Source organism: Silene latifolia, chromosome 2 (genome assembly GCF_048544455.1).
Source record: "Silene latifolia isolate original U9 population chromosome 2, ASM4854445v1, whole genome shotgun sequence".
NCBI lineage: Eukaryota > Viridiplantae > Streptophyta > Magnoliopsida > Caryophyllales > Caryophyllaceae > Silene > Silene latifolia.
Window position 1 is genome coordinate 71,930,461 of NC_133527.1, and position 11,138 is coordinate 71,941,598.

Below are 11,138 nucleotides of genomic sequence, written 5' to 3' on the forward strand. Positions count from 1 at the left end.
ACCGCGGGATCGCGGTGGGCTATGAGAGTGCTCGCTATAAACCGGTAGGTGAGCCGGATGATGGGGTTTTGGATATAAGAGGCCGAGAATTATTTGATTATTGAGAAATCGCGTCCCGTCAAGACTCGCCAAAGCGGGGCTATGCTATAGTTCCAGGGTTTTGATGTACGGGTAGGCGATACAACAAGTCCCAACACACCCGCAAATTCAACAAGGGTCATCATTCTTGTTGTGTTCTCAAGTCGGAATTCCACACAAATCGTCTTGTTTAAGGTTGATATTTTCAGAAAACTCAAGAATTCGAGGACTAATGGTCAATACGTAAGCTCATGCATGTTGAACAAAGTCGAAAGACCAAATAATTCGAAGAGTGCCTCGGTTTGAAGGTATATCCCTAGTTTTCTTAATGTCTACCTAGGAGACGGTGAAAGACGATTCGCTGAGCGTCATTGACAAATTTGATGTTTGAGAACTCATTTAGTCTTGAAAGATCACTGATTTTTTCATTTTCTCTTCTCAATGTGTTGAGATGAGAAGTTGAAGAGTTTCCTATAACCCTTGTTCTTCTTCTTTCTTTTGGTAGGGATCCTCTTGTTCTCATCTTGAAAGTAGATCTTGAGTGTAACACCCCCATACTCCAAGTGCCTTACCAGGACCACTCAGGTATAAGGATGCCACCATCTCGGTTACCCGAGGCATGATAATCATAAGACAATGAAGAAACATATTTTATTAAATAAGTTTAAGTGATTACATTACAAAACCAACTGTAAGCAAAATACAACTGTTCTCAAACTATAAACCAACTGAAAGGAACTGTCCTAACAAACACAAATGAAGACTAAAGACTCGATATGTGATGACTCCATCCCCAGCCTAGATCCCACGCGTATCCAAGATATACCCTTAGCTAAATCGCTCACCACCCCGAATGGATCACCACAGTTTTAAAACATTTAAACGGGGTCGACTAATCACACAACTCAATATACATCAACAATAAGATAAACAGACAATTGAACACACACACACACACACACCACCAACCAATTCCCATCATCTCAATACCGACCGTCCACCGGACCACCACACGCCAGGTGGGGGACCGCAACTGTTCCCACCTAAGCCCCGCTCATCATACCGAGCGATAACCCCGTCCATTAATGTGCACATCCCCTTCCGTGGCGGGTTCCACGAAGGGCGAAACTAGGGCGTGAAGTCACTCCCGCAAGTGACTCCACTCAGCACGAGAACGCATCTCGAGAACCAGAGAACAATCAATCACAATCACAATCACAATCACAATCACAATACAATTACTATATCAAACAATCAATCTCAATACATCAACAATCATCCCATTATGGGACTAATACCGAGTAGGAAATCCTACCCGGAAAGCAACACAATCATCGACGATCTAGCAAATTGCCTCAAAACCTCTCCTTTTACAAATACTTCTCCTATCACATAATCACATAATCACATAATCACAATCTAACCTTAACAAATCATAAAAACCCCCAATCCCAAAATTAGGGTTTAACCAAATCAAAGGAAAGACAATAAAAATGGTACATAGATCTTACCCTCGACGCAAGGAACTAAATGGTATCACCAACGACAAGAACCGACCGTCGAACTCCGGAATTGCTAAGAATACGATTAAGAAGATGAACTTGTTTGCTTTCTCCCTTTTACAGAAATTTAGGTTTTGGAAAAGTGATTTGGAAACAATGACGGAAGTGTTTTATACTTTAATCGCATTATTAACAAAACTCGACAAAACAGCCCAGAAACCGCTACTCGATCGAGTAGCTAAGGTACTCGATCGAGTGCCCCCTTACTCGATCGAGTACCCTAGTTACTCGATCGAGTACCCAACAGGTCAGAAACTATTTTATTTCGCAAAACTCCCTTACTCGACAGAGTAAGGCCTACTCGATAGAGTACCCCAAGACTCATAAATACGGAGTATTACAGTCTTCCCTCCTTAAAAAGAACTTCGTCCCCGAAGTTCAACCCATACATGAAAACAAACATACTAACTCGATCAAGACACAAAAACGTGACTAAGAACTCAAAACAAAACTCCAACCCAAACATGAACTCGTAACACCAACTCCACTAACTATTCCTACCTCCACAACATGGCTCACGATATCGTATCCACTCCATTATATCTCTCTCAACACTAACTCCATACACTACCAAAATACTCATAACATCAAACGGAATGTTACATTCTACCACCCTTAAAAGGAACTTCGTCCTCGAAGTTTACTCAGACTCATAACACCATCCTCCAACTGTCAACACCATATAAAATATTCTCACACTTCGAAGCATCACACTACTACAAGCACGGCCATGGCCTTTTATAAGTATCGTCCACAAAACAAATCCCTCCTTTACGCTACGCTAACACTCTACTTCCAATTATATTACAACATGCACCACCATGAAACTCTCTTTTATCGCATCCTACTCCTCTTAAGATAAATGTTACGTCCTCGTAACCTACTTATACTATATCCTTAGTTATATCTTCTCGTTATTCTCATCATCATCACATGTCATAGATAACCACCTATACTCTAAACACTCTCCATGCATGTATCCAAGGCTCTCTTACTTAAACAATTCTCATACTTCAATTCACTCGTCACACCACCTAACCTATACCTCAAAATCTTTATCTTAACCCAAAACTTCAACTTTCCACATTACCGCAACATGACATACCTCTCTATATAAACTATATGAAACTCCCATCATCAAAAGCATAACTCGCGATCCACACTTGTTACGTGCACTCATTCCAGATCCTTAAGTTCTTTCCTTCATTACCGCAAAACTCATACATAACCTAATATGACACTAATTCCCCCAACACCCTACACTCACTGTCCCAACAGAAGATTATGAACCACCTGCAGCTTTTAGATCATTACCACACATGTTCTACGGACCACTTGTCATTACCATGTCTACTAAAGCCTTATCTAGAACAAGATCAAAATTATCAGAACAACCTCTCACAACCGTGTCCCATCAATAAAACATCACTATACCATGACAACAACGAAAACATATACGACTCTATTTCATATCATACTATACCCTCATTCCCAACTTAACCTGGTAAAGAAAACATCAATAAACAAGACAACCGTCTTCTATCTCTGCAGAAATCAAACTCGCAGGAGCAACATCAAACAAAACAACAAACTATGAATAATCGGTATGAACTTTCGAGACTCGAATCATAATCATCCCGCCTATTCCACCACAACCGGTGACGGCATCACAACACCGCCACCAACAAACCACCGTAGTGCGAAAATACCCGCATCACAACATTATGTACCGTGCCTGGATCACCACCCGAGGCACCACAACCACACCGATAGACATCACAACTACATACGATTCCCATAAACACTGACTGAGCATAACTTCTCAGACAAGAAAACTTACTCAAATCCACTTTATTAAATCACCACGCAACATATTATATGGATAAACAGATAAGCATCTCATGAACATCATCTCTACCATTTCACGGAATACACATGTGTTATTAATACACATAAAATTATAACTAGCCATGTCAAATTAATCAAGTTATTACCTTTTTGGATATTATTCAATTAAATTACCGTGTCCAACATATATATTACCGAACATTCATAAAACAACTTTATAATTATCACACCATACCACTTCTTGTGAGGTCAGAACCTCACACAAACATTTACACATATCATAGACCCGTAATCACAGCCAACTAGTCAATCCTGATCACGTAAGTTACCACTCAACATAGGTTACCTGTCGCCCGAGCTTAACTCGTATACGCCTCATAACATATTCTCCCTTTCGCATATCCATCACCCTCTGCCAAACGTAGCCACACCATTAATACTCAACTACTAACAACCGCCTCCTATAACCACATCTTATACTCTTTCATAACTGTACTTATCAATCTGGTCTCTGCAAAATCAACCTCTTTAGAATTGTTACCTTTCTAATATACCATTACCCTTAACCACTAGTCACAAACCATAACACTACCGCTGTCCGAGCATCAAACCTCTTACACTCATCTCTAAACATCACGATTTGTTTCCTATCTTTGGTTGACATCCCAAATAACGAACATCCAATCCATTAACAAAATTACCTCAACATTCTTCCCAATACTATCCTTAATTATATCATCATCTAATTCTCCACCAAAAATCTCGTATCGTGCAAATACTCCACCAACTTCATACTCCCTTAATTCCTCGAAACTCATGATTAATCATGTTGTCCTGAAACTTCTGTATAACTATTAACTTACTTACCCTTGATAGTATCATACATCTCGACGATTCCTTACTTTATGTTACATAACTCCGGTGAACTTTTCTCAACTTACTTTTATCCTTCTTTTCTCGTTATACTCAAAAATACCATTAATAGCTCAGCTCCTTATTACTTCTATCTAACTCTTTAGTGCTCCGATTATCTTTTCATTGCTCCAAAACTCAAATCCCATTATTTCATATCGATATCATCTCACTCTTTCTTACCATAAATATTTTCTTATTATGCCATTAATCACCCTTGCCTCTAGTTTATCCATAAATCAACGTTCACTGTTCTAACAATTTCATCTCCTTTGTACCTCTCTAGAAATCAGAATTCCTTTTGTACCATTAATTGCCCAAGGAAATCACACAGTAGTTTCATCTCTTAATAAACCAAATCTCCCAAATCCACCTCGCGACATGTCTCCACAAAGTTTACTATATATATTACTCTTCTCAACCCCTTTAAAACGCACTTTCACTACATATATCCTTACTCAACTCTATTTCTAACCATCTCCCTCCATAATTCTTGACACATCTCAAGCTTCCACTATCCGCATCCTTACTTTCAATCTTTTTATTCTCACGTTCATTATACTCACATCATCCCTTGCCCATATTCTCCTACTTTTACATTACTCAACACACAATCATATCACTCATCCCGTCTCGCAAAATGTGCTCTATGCCTCAATAAACTATACCAATCTTCCTTTTCTTTTTCCACCATCTATCATAATCACATATAACTCATGTCCTCCCCACCGAACTCATATTCATCATAAGTGCCACTCTTTACATCATAAGATTGGGTAACTTACGCTTCAGGACCAACACATACGTAAAACAATGCATAAAGAAGTAATACCACACCTTTGGATTAAACGTAATATGCAACGAATGTCAAAAAAAGATAAACATATGACCCGAAACACGCATATGACCTGCACAGACCCCACTCGATCGAGTACCAGAACCTACTCGATCGAGTTGAGGCTACTCGATCGAGTGCCCAACATGCTCGATCGAGTGCCCCGACTCCAGAACCCAAACAGACCTTCTGATCTCTGACTTACTCGACCGAGTAGCCAGGCTACTCGATCGAGTGACCCCATACTCGATCGAGTGCCCGAGGTACTCGACCGAGTGCCCAAAAACACGATTCTGGTCAAAATAACGACAAATACCCACTCGATCGAATCATGTAGACTCGTGAATACTACCCGCATGTTATCTCACATACCCCCAACGTACTATGCATTCATTATTATTTCAACATTATGATTACAACTATGCATTCAAATCTGCGCGACTCCTCATACAATCAACATAATAATCTACCTCGTGTTATCAAGTGCCACGTTATAAACAACCATCATGCTTTTCATCCAATTTGTTATACAAAACACATATCATTGAACCTCTATTCTTCATGTTACTACTTACCAAAAGCCAAACATTGCCATCTATCATGCTCATATAACATTCAACTTTCAATCATGTATTACCCGCATGTTTTTAATTTTCATAACTTTTCATGACACAAACCACACCCTTACACTACAAATCCTATTTCCATGTTGCTAATACAACAACATTACAAATCCACTTCATCACATAAACACTTCCATAATCAAGAAATTCATATCCTTACGAAATTGCCACTTCATCTTTTCCAATCAATTCATCTAGTTCAATCACATACTTCATCTAACAAGCGCATATGATACGATAGTAGACAATTATACGAACTTAATATATAGCTTTACGCAAACAAAACTATGAAAACAAATCTTATCACACCCCCTATCCACATATTATTAGGATTGCCTCATTATAAATCATTCATCCTACACATCATTATTCATCACATATAAACTTTTTTTTCCAAAGACATCATTCGTCATTCTCACATACTTTTCCAACTATTCCAATCAACATGGTAAACCAAGTATCATCCAACATGCTTTCAACCAACAAAATACAAAATCACCCTTATACATGCCACACATCACCATATTGTTACACAATTCACAAAATAAACACATAGCGATCCCGACTCATATCCCATGGTGACCGGTTCAAAATCGTAGGGCGAGTTCGCGACTTTAGGACGTCTCCCAAGCCTTTGCATTAGCTCCTACAACCTTTACCCCCGGTTCATTTTAATTGACTCCCTAGATTCATTAGATTCATTGGTTACAGGTTTCAGGATCGTCTCTCTGATACCATTTGTAACACCCCCATACTCCAAGTGCCTTACCAGGACCACTCAGGTATAAGGATGCCACCATCTCGGTTACCCGAGGCATGATAATCATAAGACAATGAAGAAACATATTTTATTAAATAATTTTAAGTGATTACATTACAAAACCAACTGTAAGCAAAATACAACTGTTCTCAAACTATAAACCAACTGAAAGGAACTGTCCTAACAAACACAAATGGAAGACTAAAGACTCGATATGTGATGACTCCATCCCCACTAGATCCCACGCGTATCCAAGATATACCCTTGCTAAATCAACCGCTCACCACCCCCGAATGGATCACCACAGTTTTTAAAACATTTAAACGGGGTCAGTACTAATCACACAACTCAATATACATCAACAATAAGATAAACAGACAGCTGAACTGTCACACACACACACACACCACCAACCAATTCCCATCATCTCAATACTGACTGTCCACTGGACCCGCCGCCGATGGGGGACCGCAGCCGTTCCCACCTAAGCCCCGCTCATCATACCGAGCGATAACCCTGTCCATTAATGTGCACATCCCCTTCCGTGGCGGGTTCCACGAAGGGCGAAACTAGGGCGTGAAGTCACTCCCGCAAGTGACTCCACTCAGCCGAGAACGCATCTCGAGAACCAGAGAACAATCAATCACAATCACAATCACAATCACAATCACAGCCGTCACAATACAATTACTATATCAAACAATCAATCTCAATACATCAACAATCATCCCATTATGGGACTAATACTGAGTAGGAAATCCTACCTGGAAAGCAACACAATCATCAGACGATCTAGCAGCTGTCTCAAAACCTCTCCTTTTACAAATACTTCTCCTATCACATAATCACATAATCACATAATCACAATCTAACCTTAACAAATCATAAAAACCCCCAATCCCAAAATTAGGGTTTAACCAAATCAAAGGAAAGACAATAAAAATGGTACATAGATCTTACCCTCGACGCAAGGAACTAAATGGTATCACCAACGACAAGAACTGACCGTCTGAACTCCGGGAATTGCTAAGAATACGATTAAGAAGATGAACTTGTTTGCTTTCTCCCTTTTACAGAAATTTAGGTTTTGGAAAAGTGATTTGGAAACAATGACGGAAGTGTTTTATACTTTAATCGCATTATTAACAAAACTCGACAAAACAGCCCCCGTAAACCGGCTACTCGATCGAGTAGCTAAGGTACTCGATCGAGTGCCCCCTTACTCGATCGAGTACCCTAGTTACTCGATCGAGTACCCAACAGGTCAGAAACTATTTTATTTCGCAAAACTCCCTTACTCGACAGAGTAAGGCCTACTCGATAGAGTACCCCAAGACTCATAAATACGGAGTATTACATTGAGATTTTGCTTGTCCAATATGAAGATTAATCTTTTCAATTAAGATCCCTTCAAACCTTATGTTTTGGGTCTTTTTGTTTTGGAGATGTATTTGGGTGTTGTTGGTGTGTTTTGAGCATTTGGGAGAGGATTCTATGTTTTATTGAGGAGAGAGAGATGAGGTGTCATAATATTTGTGGTTGAGAGAAGACTGAACTTGTTGAAAGTAGAAGAGTAGCACGGGAGGGAGACGCGCGGCTTTCAGTCGGGACAAGCGTCTTATGTTTTGTAGAGAAATAATACGAGCAGGTAGGGATGCGCGGATTAGGCTCGGGACGCGCGGATTTCCTTACAGGGAATTATGGGACAGCAAAATAACACCGAGACGCGCGGCTTCAACTCGGGTCGAGCGGATTCTTACTGGGATGATCGTCTTGTGCCTGGGACGTGCAGATTTTCTTTCAGCGAAATTTCAGAAACTTGGAACTTGCCAGGACCCGCGGCTCGATAGTGGGATAAGCGTCCTTAGGTTGGGGACGGGCGTCCTGATACTGGTCTGCTCAGATTTTCTTACACGACTTTTTCCCACATCTTGAAGCCCTCCAGCCCCCACGTCTCGATGTCAGGACGCTCGGATCCTCTTCAGCTCCCACGAGCTCAGGTCTGCTCGTGGGGATTCCTCCTTTTTGCTCTTCTTTCTTCTTATTTCATTCATTGACAAGGGTGCTTCCCCACACTTGAATCGTCATATCCTTCATTTATCAAACAAGATTTGTAGCACTCCCTCACCATCTCTCATGCCAAAATCATGCTATAGGAAAATTAAATGCAAATGGAATGAAGTTAAAAGTACAAGTAAGAAGGGTTAGTATATTTACAAGTGGTGGTTTGGGGAGGACTCCACCAAACTCTCCGATTTGGTGGTCTTATCATGGTGGGAGAGGCTCGAGGCGGATGACCTCTACTTCTCCTATGAATTCTCCTTCATAGTACGGTTTCAATCTTTGACCATGGACCTTAAACTTGTTTCCATCCTCCGACTTTATCTCAAAGTCTCCATACTTTCCCACTTCGGTGATTACATAGGGACCCATCCATCTTAAATTTAACTTCCCGGGAAAAAGTCGATATCGGGAGTTAAATAGAAGGACTTTATCTCCCTTGTGCAAGGATTTTTGCCTAATCCTCTTGTCATGAAGCAATTTGGTTCTTTCCTTGTAGATCTTTGCATTTTCGTAGAAGTGTAATCAAAATTCCTCCAACTCTTGAATTTGCAATATCCTCTTTTGACCACTAAGCTTAAGATCAAGGTTGAGAGATTTGATTACCCAAAAGGCTTTGTACTCCAACTCAATTGGCAAAGGGCATGCCTTTCCATAGACTAGCTTGTAAGGGGAGGCTCCTATGGGAGTCTTATAGGCCGTCCTATAAGCCCAAAGGGTGTCATCAAGCTTCATGCTCCAATCCTTACGAGTCTTGTTAACAACCTTCTCTATAATTTGCTTGATCTCTCTATTCGAGACTTCAACTTGACCGCTTGTTTGAGGATGGTATCCCAAGCCATTTCTATGTTGAACACCATACTTTGCCAAAAGGGATGTGAGCTTGTTTTCATGGCAATCTGTCCCTCCATCACTAATAATTGCTCTAGGGACTCCGAATCTTGGAAAGATTACTTTTTTGAGAAGTTTAGTAACCGTTTTGGCATTATAATTATCGAGTATTCATAGACTTAGTTCACTTAAAGATGATATATAAGACATCGACAAGAGCTCACGCATATTTAAAATTGAGATTAGCCTTACCAAATAGTAGGACTCATGAATCCCTTTCACATTTGAGGTAGATTCGGTTCCCCGGGGTGCTTTCATTTATCATTGGGTAAGTGGGGTAATAAAACGTTATTACACGCGAAATTTGGTTGGACTCAACGGGATATAAAGACTAGTCTTATGTTCCGGGGCTAGAGATGGAATTTATGAAATACATCGACCGAGAGTTCTATAGTAGAATCAATTAAAGAGTTAATGCACCAAATTTATGCAAGTACGGGTTGTATCGGTTTCCCGTGCCCATGTTTGTGTAAAGATGGATCTCGGAATCATTTATATAATTTATGTGCGAGGTCATTATATAAATGCATAATTTTAAAACCTTGTTAAATATGGTTACAAGTAAAATGATAAATGTTAATTGTTTCCTTCAATTCCTTTTTGTAGTCAATTTGATTAATTTGCAATGGCAACTCCGATTTCATCCGCTTCCACAAGTGGAACCGCTCCACCACTCACTAATGATTCTTGGCTCCGATCCTTTATGGATCGATGTAAACTTGAAAAGAATGGGACTAACTTTGCCGATTGGAATGCGCAACTCCGCTTGGCCGCGGAAGGTGACAACAAGCTTCGTTACCTTACCGAAGCCGCTCCCGCTATACCTACTACTAGGTCCACCGCCGCGGTTAGAGAGGCCTATGAGGCTTACCTAAAAGAATCGGCCGCGATGAAGAATGTCTTGATCTTTTCTATGGAAGCCGATCTCTAAAGGAGTGCTATTAAGATAGGCACCACTTATGAGATCTACACCAAGCTTGTGACCATGTTTTCACAAGCTCCTAGGATCATCCAATATGAGGCGGCCTCCGCATTCTTTGAGCTCAACATAAAAGAGGGTCAAAAGGTTAGCCCTCGTGTGCTCAAACTGATTGAGCATGTTGAGACGCTCAAAATACAAGGGGTTGAAATTTCCGAACAACTCGTTATTGACAGAGTTCTCCATTCCTTGAATCGTATCAAAGCATATGTTCAGTTTAGGGTAAACTACAATATGCAAAACATGAAAACCTCTCTCCATGAATTACACAACTTGCTTGTGCAAGTCGAGAGAGACATGGGTCTCTATGTGAGTACGACCAAGGATGTGCTCAATATTAATAATAAGAGCAAAGGGAAATTTAAGAAAAGCACTAGAAAGGGTAAGAAACCCACTCCCAACAAGGGAAAAGAGAAAGCTTTTAGGAATAGCTCTCCCAAGCCCAAAAATGGTGCTTCTTCCGAAGATAAGTGCCACTATTGTTGTGGTACGGGCCATTGGAAACGCAATTGCCCAAAGTATCTAGGAGATGTTAAAACTGGACGTGTGACTCCAGTAGGTAATAAATTCTCTAACCTATTGTGTTATT